This window comes from Procambarus clarkii, chromosome 24, assembly GCF_040958095.1.
Source record: "Procambarus clarkii isolate CNS0578487 chromosome 24, FALCON_Pclarkii_2.0, whole genome shotgun sequence".
Lineage (NCBI taxonomy): Eukaryota > Metazoa > Arthropoda > Malacostraca > Decapoda > Cambaridae > Procambarus > Procambarus clarkii.
The window spans coordinates 18,977,350-18,990,754 of record NC_091173.1 but is presented as its reverse complement, the minus strand read 5'-3'; the positions used below and the strand labels follow the sequence as shown (position 1 = coordinate 18,990,754).

The window sequence follows — 13,405 nt, the reverse complement described above, 5'->3', positions numbered from 1 at the left end:
TATCCCAGACTTCATAGTACACGAGCAGCGGGAAAACATGTGGCTCAGGAAAACATGTGACTCGGGAAAACATGTGACTCGGGAAAACATGTGACTCGGGAAAACATGTGACTCGGGAAAACATGTGACTCGGGAAAACATGTGGCTCAGGAAAACAATGTCGGAGTCATCAAATAACGGAAGGTAAGCATGAGAAATAATGCCAAACTAGAGGCCTGTCCAGGAGAGAGAGAGAACACCTGCTGGTCTCTCACTCAGCGATGGGAAATCTGAAGACTATAAGCTGTCTCTTCCCCATCCGCTCCGAGTCTTATACAACTTTATCATACAGTTTGTACGCTTCATTTTGCACATGAAGCGTACATTTTGCATATTATTATATATATGTCGAATGCCCCTGACACACTGCCAAGTGCATGATATATTATTCTGCGTAATACTACACTTCCTCAATTTAACATGAGAATAAACGAGTAAAGCACAGCTTGGGTTGCGTGAATGCACCAACGTTGCCACAGTTTTTCTCTCTCTCTCTCTCTCTCTGGGATTTCTAGGTGGAGTTTACGCGTGAGTGAGGGTGACACACCAGAGGCAGGAGAGGCAGGATGGCGCGTGTCTCCAGGGGTAACCCGCCATGCTCATTCACGCTCCACATGGCGATAAAAATATTTACATTTGTTATTATATTTGTACGTGAAATGACTAAAGTTTCTTGATACCGAATGTTTTTTTTTTAATAAAAAAAGGGTTACCTTGAGGTGCTTCTTCATGTATATTACCAAGTTTTTTGTTTAAAAAGTCGGTAGAGCGACGGTCTCGCTTCCTGCAGGTCGGCGTTCAATCCCAGACCGCCCACAAGTGGTTGGGCACCATTCCTTTTTCCCCGTTCCATCCCAAATCCTTATCCTGATTCCGTCCAAGTGCTATATAGGCGTAATGGCTTGGCGTTTTTTTTCCCGATAGTTACCTTAGCTCTTAAACTCCAGTATACATAAGAGTTAACGCAAGTAGACCCCGATCTAGTTTACGTACCAGGAAGATGGTGGCGGGACACACAAACCCTTGAAGACAACTCCAAGTTTTGTACTGTCATCCACTTAGTGCGTTAATGAACTCCAATGAAGAGATAAGTGCGTCTGGAGATCTTGTCATGTTCACCTCGGTCTAGGAAGGGAGGGACTTGTGAACCCCTTCTCGGTAGTTCTTGTGATCAGAAGAGCAAATTACTGTTATCGTACGCGCACAACCTCCAACATTCACACCCGCTACACCGTGTTATCATGCGTTGGTACATTTCCTGACTGGCCATCACTATCCTGGTAGTGCATGACAAACTTTAACTAGAAACAGAGCATTTGGGTGAACACGGGAGGATTCCTGGTTCCTCTTCCTGTCGCTCTAAATGTATGACAGTGTTAGACTAGGAAGGATTAAGACAGGGAATTTCCTTAAGTACTTTCGTATTTAATTAATAACACATCTTCAAAAGGATGGATTTACAGTGACTGATTAATTGATGTAGATTAAGCCACCTAAGAGGTGGCACGGTCATGAATAGCCCATAAGATATTTACATGTTATTGTTTTAGATTCAGCTACTTAGAACAAAAGTTCCAAAGTAGCACGGGCTATGGTGAGCCCGTAGTGGACTTACCTGCCACAGAAGCGGAGCTGTAACTGGATATTTACAGTTCAGTGGTGTGAATATATAGGCAGGAAAGAGGTGAGGTTCACTGTGTTGACCAAACCACACACTAGAATCTGAAGAGACGACGTTTCGGTCCGTCCTGGACCCTTATTATCAAATCGATTGTTAAGAGACAATGGATTGATTGATGAAGATTAAGCCACTCAAGAGGTGTCACGGGCATCGGACATAAGGAAGGCAAGAGAGGTGAGGAAGAGGAAATCTTAAAGGAAGGAGCAAGGCGAAAGGTACGGAAGGGATAGTGTAATAAAGGGTGTAAAAATAGGAGTAAGTACAATGTCTTTAATTAGATAATGGGATATTAATAAGGTATTAGTGAGATAAATGAGTATCAATGATCGTACTCAAATCGCCCTTTAACTTATCAATAAAAACTGGATCTAAATTATACAGACCACTGCTAATGTTCAAATTACATGATTTTGTAATCTGTATTAAAGCAGATTCAATTATGTTCCTATTGAAACTACTTTTACAATTCGTTATTGAAGAAGCTCTCTCCCAATCAATTTGGTGAGAACTTTCTAACACTTTTGTTTGTTCATTTGTCAGCGAGTTCTGACAAATGTTCATTTGCCAGAAATATCCAACTCACTGAACTGTAAATTCATCCTTCCTAAAATGTATTATTAAATACGAAAGTACTAAAGGAAATTCCTGTCTTAATCCTTCCTTCGTGGTCTGACACTGTCACATTGTTCATCACGTGTTAATTTCTTCGTAATTTACCCACATATATATACAGGTATACATCTTCACCTTCTCAAGATGTATTTAATATACGAAAGTACTTAAGGAAATTCCTGTTTCATTTTTCCTCCGTGGTCTGACATTGTCACATTCTTAATCACGTGTTTATTTTCGTGATATACACACATATACAGGTATATATACATACACATATGCATACACACAAACACATTTAAACAATCACACTAGAGCGGGTACCCGGCTGCACCCGGGTCTCTCCCCCCCCTCCCCTCACCCCTTCTCTCCCAATATCCTCTATATCTTCCCTATTCCTCCATCTTTCTTCAACAACATTTCCTCTCACCCCATTAATCCTCCCCGCTCCACCCTCGCCCTCTCTCCCCAATCCTCCTCTCTCCCTCATCCTCCCGTCTCCACCTTCCCCCCCCCCTCTTACTCCGCTCCATCCTATCTCTCAATCCCACCCCCCCCTCCTCACTCTCATCTCTCTTCCCATGCCCCTTTCTTCCTCTCTCTCAACTTCCCCCTCTCCACCTTTCTCCCAACATCCCCCCTCTCCCGCTCTCACCCCTTTCCCCTCGGTGTTTCTCTTTCAGTAAATGTAATACTGTATTTGAGTTCACATTTTATTATTAATTAACACACTTAGGTACATCTGCATTTGTGTGCAGCTGCCCCAGACTATACCTGGTTGATACCTGGTTGATGGGGTTCTGGGAGTTCTTCTACTCCCCAAGCCCAACTCGAGGCCCGGCCTCGAGTTGTGAGAGTTTGGTCCACCAGGCTATTGCTTGGAGCGGCCCGCAGGCCCACATACCCACCACAGCCTGGCTGATCCGGAACTTTTCTTAGAAAACAGTCCAGTTTTCTCTTGAAGATGTCCTCCCTATATGTCCCTATCCCTATATGTCCCCTGTCCTATATGAAGGGAAGTAGTGTCAAAAAAAACCTGATACTCCCTCTCAATAAGACCGACCCAGGCCAACCTATAACACTCCCATACCCCACCCTATTCACGCTGCAAAATTGGGTGAGGCTGGCGGCAAGCGACTGGCCTCGAACCTTGGGCAAATACACTGACATTCTATTTTATACATCCCTTCCCCCACCCTACCATATAATAGGGAGAGGATGTTTAAAATATTTAGGATGTCACAAAGCGAGTAATTTCAAAACACAAGAACAATTATTTTCCTATTTTATTTGTAGTTTTATTTGGGTGCGCGCACCCCCCCTCCCCCCCACACACACACACAAGCACACTCGCGCGCGTTGATTTAGTTACGCCCCAAATCACCCGGACGGATCATTGTGCCCTAGTGCAAAATTCTTGGCGGGTTGACTCATGCAGAACTTGCCCTGAGACTGGCCCCCGACAGCGCCCTCGGGATACTCACTTGTTACTATGCAACATTTTAGGTTGAGAAAACAACAATTCTTTAACAGTTTTCTTATTGCCATTCATTTATCACTTGCAACAGACCTTAGCTGGTATTAACACTCTCCACGGAGGGGGGGAGGGAGAATGTGCCCCTCACCTAGTTGTGCTTGCGGGGGTTGAGCTCTGGCCCTTTGGTCCCGCCTCTCAACTGTCAATCAACTGGTGTACAGATTCCTGAGCCTATTGGGCTCTATCATACCAACACTTGAAACTGTATGGAGTCACCCTCCACCACATCACTGCCTAATGCATTCCATCTGTTAACTACTCTGACACTGAAAAAGTTCTTTCTAACGTCCCTGTGGCTCATGTGGGTACTCAGTTTCCACCTGTGTCCCCTTGTTCGCGTACCCCTCCCCCCCCCACGTGTTAAATAGTTCATCTTTATCTACCCTGTTAATCCCCCTGATAAGTTTATAGGTAGTGATCATGTCTACCCTAACCCTTGTCTTCTAGTGTCGTGAGGTTTAGTTCCAGTAATCTTTCCTCGTAGCTCATACCCCTCAGCTCGCGGACTAGCCTGGTGGCATACCTCTAAACCTTTTCAAACTTCGTTTTGTGTCCACTAGATATGGACTCTTATGCTGGGGCCGCATATTACAGTATTGGTCTGACATATGAGGTATACAAGGTTCCGAATGATTTCTTACACAAGTTTCTGAATCCAGTTCTTATGTTTGCCAGCCTTGCATACGCCGCTGATGTTATCCTTTTGATGTGTATTTTACTATTTATTTGGAGAATTGAGCTATTAGCTCTTCGATCTTAAATGTCTTATCTGTTTCTGCATTCTGTCTTGGAGCTTCTAATAATCTTTCTCTCGCTGGCTCTAAATTTCTGGACTACCTATTGTTGCTATTACGCATTTATTGCTTATTTTCCCTTACTTCCTATAGTTAGTTAGTTAGTGTATGTGTGTGTGTGTGTGTGTGTGTGTGTGTGGGTGTGTGTGTGTGTGTGTGTGTGTGTGTGTGTGTGTGTGTGTGTGTGTGTGTGTGTGTGTGTGTGTGTGTGTGTGTGTGTGTGTGTGTGTGTGTGTGTGTGTGTGTGTGTGTGTGTGTGTGTGTGTGTGTGTGTGTGTGTGTGTGTGTGTGTGTGTGTACTCGCCTATTTGTGTCTGCAGGATCGAGCAATGACTCTTGGATCCCGCCTTTCCAGCCATCGGTTGTTTACAACAATGACTCCTGTCCCATTTCCCTATCAAACCTAGTTTTCAAATTATGAATAGTTTGCTTCCACAACCTGTTCCTTTAGTGCATTCCATTTTCCCACTATTCTCACGCTAAAAGAAAACTTCCTAACATCTCTGTGACTCATCTGAGTTTCCAGCTTCCACCCATGTCCCCTCGTTCTGTTAATATTACGTGTGAACATTTCATCTATTTCCACTTTGTCAATTCCCCTGAGTATTTTATACGTTCCTATCATATCCCCCCCCCCTCTCTCCCTTCTTTTTTTATAGTGTCGTACGGTTAAGTTCCTTCAGGCTGTGCGTGTGTGCATGCGCGTGCGTGCGTGTATGCGTGTGCGTGCGGCACTGGAGGCCGTAAGAACCTAAATGGGGTTACGCCACGAAAAGTAATCTCATAGTGGGTGGGTGTTGTGGTTCTGGGCACGCGTGCGGGAGGGGGGGGGAGAGGGGGGGGGTGAGGAAGGAAGTGTGTACTCATCTAAGTGTGCTTACTGGTGAATGACCCAGCCAGCCAGCGAGTGAATGAGTGCGTCATCCACCGTTGGGTCATCTCTCTCATCCCCCCCTGGCTGGTGTTGGCGGGTCGGGAATTACCAAGATGGCCACCAGAATGTTCTCGATGTTGAGCAATATGCCACCGTCCTGTTACTATTCCCTCCTACACACGCGCACACACACACATACACGCAAGCACGCACACATACACACACACACACACCAGTGTCCTAAACTTGCATACCATGCAAGGTGTTGGAGAAGATTGTGAGAAAAAAAACTAGTAACACATCTGGAGAGAAGGGACTTCGTGACAACCCATCAACATGGGTTCAGGGAGGGTAAATCTTGCCTTACAGGCTTAGTAGAATTCTACGATCAGGTGACAAAGTATAAGCAAGAAAGAGAAAGATGGGCGGACCGCATTTATTTTGGACTGTCGGAAAGCCTTTGACACAGTACCCCATAAAAGGCTGATGCATAAGCTGGAGAAACAGGCAAGAGTAACTGGTAGGGCGCTCCAGTGGATAAGGGAATACCTAAGCAATAGGAAGCAGAGAGTTACAGTGAGGGGTGAGACCTCAGAATGGCGTGAAGTCACCAGTGGAGTCCCACAGGGCTCTGTACTCGGACCTATCCTGTTTCTGATATACGTAAATGATCTCCCAGAGGGTATACAAGAGTCAGAGAGAGAGAAAGACCTAGGGGTTGATATCACGCTAGACCTGTCCCCTGCAGCCCATATCAAGAGGATAACATCAGCAGCATATGCCAGGTTGGCTAACATAAAAACGGCCTTTGGAAACTTGTGTAAGGAATTTTTCAGAACACTGTATACCACATATGTCAGACCAATCCTTGAGTATGCGGCTCCAGCATGGAGTACCATATCTAGTCAAGCATAAGACTAAACTGGAAAAGGTTCAAAGGTTTGCCACCAGACTAGTACCCGACCTGAGGGGTATGAGTTAGAGAACTAAACTAGTAGTTTAGTACGGGAACTAAACCTCACGTCACTGGGAGATTCTCAGAGGAATCGAAACGGTAGATAAAGACAGACTATTTAACACAAGGGGCGCACGCACTAGGGGACACAGGTGGAAATTGAGTGCCCAAATGAGCCATAAGAAAGAATTAGAAAGTTAGAAAGAATTTTTTCAGTGTCAGAGTAGTTGACAAATGGAATGCATTAGGAAGTAATGTGGTGGAGGCTGACTCCATACACAGCATGAAGTGTAGATATGATAGAGCCCAATAGGCTCAGGAACCTGTACATTAGTTGACTGACCGTTGAGAGGCGGGACCAAAGAGCCAGAGCTCAACCCCCGCAAGCACAATTAGGTAAGTACACACACACACACACACACACACACACACACACACACACACACACACACACACACACACACACACACACACACACGCACGCACGCACACGCTTATCAACAACCAACATATCCGGTGGCTTCTTACGCCTAACACATCGCAATATCACAGGAATGAATGACTACATGAAGGGACATCATCCATGCATGTGAATGAACGGAAACTCTAGCATTATGAATGAGAGTGCGCAGGTATGAACGAGTCTCTCTTATAACTAGAGTTGTGAGTAACTTAAGAGGTACTAGAGCCCCTAATATATATATATATATATATATATATATATATATATATATATATATATATATATATATATATATATATATATATATATATATATATATATATATATGCCAGGTTGGCTAACATAAAAACGGCCTTTGGAAACTTGTGTAAGGAATTTTTCAGAACACTGTATACCACATATGTCAGACCAATCCTTGAGTATGCGGCTCCAGCATGGAGTCCATATCTAGTCAAGCATAAGACTAAACTGGAAAAGGTTCAAAGGCCGAATATATATATATATATATATATATATATATATATATATATATATATATATATATATATATATATATATATATATATATATATATATATATATATATATATATATTGTATATTATATATTCGAACAAGCTCTTTTATCTTGGGGTCACAATGACGTCTCTCTCTTGTATCTTGGGGGTCATAGCGAGGTCGTCTTTTTCCAAGCCCGTCCTCACAAACAAAGGCCAAAGTCCATTGTGCAAAGCCCGGGTCCATTCCATGCACCCGCCAAACCCCTTGTTGATGAATGATAAACGGTTTACACACGATTCACAACTGATTTCGTTTGAACACTTCCGGAACAAGTGCTTCACTGACGGCTTTTGTTCGAACCACAACGCTGTAAATGCTTCACCCACGTACTACAAATACAAATAATCGCCAACAGAACCTAAACACCTAACCTAACCGAACCTATGCCTATATATGCACAATATGCTAATATATTATAATATTAATTTATATTGAGAAAATTCCCGTTTTGAATGAACAGCATGTAAAAACTTATGAATGCATCTGTGGGGTCGACCGCTGGATGGAATGGATGACGGTTTGGAGAATGTACATAATATGACTTGCTTCACAGCTAGAATGTTAAATATTTAACTTACACATAGTTAAGACGACACTAAGACGACAAGCTGAAAATGCTTAAAACTTTATAATTAGCAAGTGAATGAATATAATGAATGAATGAATCAATGAATGAATTAGTGAATGAATGAGTGAATGAATGGAGTGCTAGCCTGCCTGCCTGAATGAATCGCCCCTCAAATATCACCTTCCCTCCCTTCTCCCTTCTCCTTCTCCACCTTCCTCCAATTCCCTCCATCCCCCCCTCCCGCCTCCCCATCCTCACACTAGTGCACACCAACACAACCCATACTTGAGAGCCACCATTCACACCTCTCAAGGGCCCCACACCACCACCACCACCACCACCACCACCACCAACAACAGGCACCTCTGACCCACCTTGCGAAGAGCCTCGACATTGCCTCTTTATTAGGGGGATAATATCAGGGCCAAACATTTAGGTCTGGGCCAACACCGGCGGTTGGCGGACCCTGCCTCGCTGCAAGGGACCAAGCCTACGGAACCCGCCTCGCTGCAAGGGACCAAGCCTACGGAACCCGCCTCGCTGCAAGGGACCAAGCCTACGGAACCCGCCTCGCTGCAAGGGACCAAGCCTACGGAACCCGCCTCGCTGCAAGGGACCAAGCCTACGGAACCTGCCTCGCTGCAAGGGACCAAGCCTACGGAACCTGCCTCGCTGCAAGGGACCAAGCCTACGGAATCGGAGCAGCAACACACAGACCAACAGAGCGAGGGCACAGCACGGGACGAGACATCAAACACAGATCGCAGAGACATGGACACACACATGTTGTTGTTTTAGATTCACCTACAAAATGGCCATGTAGTCTGTAGAAAAACAGACATATAGGGCAACACAGGCAGTACCTTGCAGGTGAGGTGCAACGAAGTATGAGACACATCTATTTGCACTCGCGTAGTTCTGCCTGCAGGGGTCGAGATTCAGTTCTTAAGCCCCCTCCTCCCTCATCGATTTTCAGCTCCCACTTGTTCGACGGCCATCGACTTGAAAGAAGACGCCACATCTCAACCAACAAGACTAGAACGTCATAAATAAACAAGAATGAATCCAGTCAACCAATGAGAACAAACAAAACCAAATCGAAGGGAAGGGGAGCGGAAAACCACGCTCTCACGCAGAGAGAGAGAGCGGGTCTGCTGTCCATTACTCTTCACGAGAGAGAATTGGTGGACCAGAATCATAGAGGCATGCAGATGAGTCTGCGATGTACGCATGTGACCCGGGGGACACCTTTCTACAGAACCATGTACCAGTGCGGAGCGAAAGTGTGTGTGTGTGTGTGTGGGGGGGGGGAGGGGGGGAGGCTGGGGGGATGGAAAGGGCCCACAGAGCCACACAGAAACGGACAGAGAGAAAGATCTAGGAGTTGATATCACACCAAACCTGTCTCCTGAAGCCCACATAAAAAGAATTACGTCTGCGGCGTATGCGAGGCTGGCTAACATCAGAACAGTCTTTAGGAACCTGTGTAAGGAATCATTCAGAATCTTGTATACCACATATGTAAGACCAATCCTGGAGTATGCGGCCCAAGCATGGAGCCCGTACCTTGTCAAGCACAAGACGAAGCTGGAAAAAGTTCAGAGGGATGCCACTAAACTAGTCCCAGAACTCAGAGGCATGAGTTACGAGGAAAGGCTGCGGGAAATGCACCTTACGACACAGGAAAACAGAGTAAGGGAAGACATGATCACTACCTACAAAATCCTCACGGAAATTGACAGGGTAGACAAGGATAAACTATTCAACACTGGTGGTACGCGAACAAGGGGACACAAGTGGAAACTGAGTACCCACATGAGCCACAGGGACGTTAGAAAGAACTTTTTCAGTGTCAGAGTAGTTAACGGATGGAATGCATTAGGCAGTGATGTGGTGGAGGCTGACTCCATACACAGTTTTAAATGTAGATATGATTGAATGCAGTAGGCTTAGGAATCTGTACACAAGTTGATGTTGAGATGCGGGACCAAAGAGCCAAAGCTCAACCCCCGCAAGCACAAATAGGTGAGTACACACACACACACACACACACACACACACACACACACACACACACACACACACACACACACACACACACACACACACGGAATGGGGGCCTCGTAGCCTGGTGGATAGCGCGCAGGACTCGTAATTCTGTGGCGCGGGTTCGATTCCCGCACGAGGCAGAAACAAATGGGCAAAGTTTCTTTCACCCTAAGTGCCCCTGTTACCTAGCAGTAAATAGGTACCTGGGAGTTAGTCAGTTGTCACGGGCTGCTTCCTGGGGTGTGTGTGTGTGGTGTGGGAAAAAAAAAGTAGTTAGTAAGTTAGTAAACAGTTGATTGACAGTTGAGAGGCGGGCCGAAAGAGCAAAGCTCAACCCCCGCAAAACACAACTAGTAAACACACACACATCATCATCATCTGGGTACGGCCGAGCAGAGTACACTCCCCCATTTAGTACGATAAGTTTTCTCTCATATTGTGTTGAGAGACTATTTGGTCTCTCTCTCTCTCTCTCTCTCTCTCTCTCTCTCTCTCTCTCTCTCTCTCTCTCTCTCTCTCTCTCTCTCTCTCTCTCTCTCTCTCACACACAGACACATCTCTGTATGATAAACAAATTTGTATAATATATATATAATTTTGAACCTAGATAAATGTTAGGTAAGGTAATTTGTCTCCATTGCAAATGACTTAGATTTAAAAGTATGCGGGTGAGGTTCTTTGAGAAACGTTCGATCGTCGTCAGCTGTGACTCGTGTCTATATTTCATTCATAAGGACGAGACACTACTGCTGCACGACCTGAGTTATGACCTTTGTTTACAGGTCATATGCAACTTTATCATTGTAACTAATAAACCCTGCCATTATTCGTCAGGAGTATGATGACCTTGCAGGAGTCCTTATCACCAGGAGGGCCTCAAGACTGCTCTTCTGACGGGAAAATGGCGTCGGGTTCGACAAATACTACGGCGTCGGGTTCGACAACTACTACGGCGTCGGGTTCGACAAATACTACGGCGTCGGGTTCGACAAATACTACGGCGTCGGGTTCGACAAATACTACGGCGTCGGGTTCGACAAATACTACGGCGTCGGGTTCGACAAATACTACGGCGTCGGGTTCGACAAATACTACGGCGTCGGGTTCGACAAATACTACGGCGTCGGGTTCGACAAATACTACGGCGTCGGGTTCGACAAATACTACGGCGTCGGGTTCGACAAATACTACGGCGTCGGGTTCGACAAATACTACGGCGTCGGGTTCGACAAATACTACGGCGTCGGGTTCGACAAATACTACGGCGTCGGGTTCGACAAATACTACGGCGTCGGGTTCGACAAATACTACGGCGTCGGGTTCGACAAATACTACGCAAAATCTGGACCCGGAGTCGCCAAGGCGTCACACAAGTACTTACCAACCTGTTCACCTTTTCTCAACCTTTGGCGGCTGTGTTTACATATCTTACACAGTTTGTCAGCTCCCAAGCACTAGGAGGCTCTGTATAACAACAACAACACGTGTTTGGGGAAGTCTCGACGCATGCAAGCTATCTAATCAATGAGAAGATCGAGGTTAGAGCCGACGCTAGCCACTACGGGAGGCTAGCCACGAGCGTTTGGCCTTACAACCTTAGACACAGGACAGATTCTTTATAACAACAACCTTGAGACACACTGTATCTCTTACTCAAACAGAGTGTGGCTCAAGAACTTTGAGTGTTTCGTGTAGGGCGTAATGTTTACAACTCCCTTAACAAGCAGTAATCAAATTATAATATTCACAACTTCACTCTCACCTTTGAGGCATTTGTTGTCTTTAAATCGTGAAGGCAGGCGAGCGTGTCGTCTCTACAAGGACTCAAGGAGGCTGTGGAACACGCCAGAGAGAAGGTGGGAAGACACGAAGTAGGTTACACAGTAGAAAGTTATCTGCTGATGAGCAGCGCTGTGTACCAGTCATGGTCGTGCGGGCTGGAGTCATGGTCGTGGGGGCTGGAGTCATGGTCGTGGGGGGGCTGGAGTCATGGTCGTGGGGGGGCTGGAGTCATGGTCGTGGGGGCTGGAGTCATGGTCGTGGGGGCTGGAGTCATGGTCGTGGGGGGCTGGAGTCGTGGTCATGGGGGCTGGAGTCATGGTCGTGGGGGCTGGTGTCATGGTCGTGGGGGCTGGAGTCATGGTCGTGCGGGCTAAAGTCATGGTCGTGGGGGCTGGTGTCATGGTCGTGGGGGCTGGAGTCATGGTCGTGCGGGCTGGAGTCATGGTCGTGGGGGCTGGTGTCATGGTCGTGGGGGCTGGAGTCATGGTCGTGCGGGCTGGAGTCATGGTCGTGGGGGCTGGAGTCGCGGTCGTGCGGGCTGGTGTCATGGTCGTGGGGGCTGGAGTCATGGTCGTGCGGGCTGGAGTCATGGTCGTGGGGGCTGGAGTCATGGTCGTGGGGGCTGGAGTCATGGTCGTGGGGGCTGGAGTCATGGTCGTGGGGGCTGGAGTCATGGTCGTGCGGGCTGGAGTCATGGTCGTGGGGGCTGGAGTCATGGTCGTGGGGGCTGGAGTCATGGTCGTGCGGGCTGGAGTCATGGTCGTGCGGGCTGGAGTCATGGTCGTGCGGGCTGGAGTCATGGTCGTGGGGGCTGGAGTCATGGTCGTGGGGGCTGGTGTCATGGTCGTGGGGGCTGGTGTCATGGTCGTGGGGGCTGGAGTCATGGTCGTGGGGGCTGGTGTCATGGTCGTGCGGGCTGGTGTCATGGTCGTGGGGGCTGGAGTCATGGTCGTGGGGGCTGGAGTCATGGTCGTGGGGGCTGGTGTCATGGTCGTGGGGGCTGGAGTCATGGTCGTGGGGGCTGGAGTCATGGTCGTGCGGGCTGGAGTCATGGTCGTGCGGGCTGGAGTCATGGTCGTGGGGGCTGGAGTCATGGTCGTGGGGGCTGGTGTCATGGTCGTGGGGGCTGGAGTCATGGTCGTGGGGGCTGGAGTCATGGTCGTGGGGGCTGGTGTCATGGTCGTGGGGGCTGGAGTCATGGTCGTGCGGGCTGGAGTCATGGTCGTGCGGGCTGGAGTCATGGTCGCGGGGGCTGGAGTCATGGTCGTGGGGGCTGGAGTCATGGTCGTGGGGGCTGGTGTCATGGTCGTGGGGGCTGGAGTCATGGTCGTGGGGGCTGGTGTCATGGTCGTGGGGGCTGGAGTCATGGTCGTGCGGGCTGGAGTCATGGTCGTGGGGGCTGGAGTCATGGTCGTGGGGGGCTACCAGTAACTAGGGTCTACAAGTAACCAGGGTCTACCAGTAACTGTAAAGTGGTGAAGGTCCCTTGAT

General features: G+C 47.5%; 1 protein-coding gene across 4 annotated transcripts in view; it reads right to left on the bottom strand.

The window, feature by feature from the left end:
- Window positions 1-13,405, bottom strand: part of raw — a 201,156-nt gene that overhangs the window by 57,379 nt on the left and 130,372 nt on the right. The gene's annotated exons all lie outside the window — the stretch shown is intronic.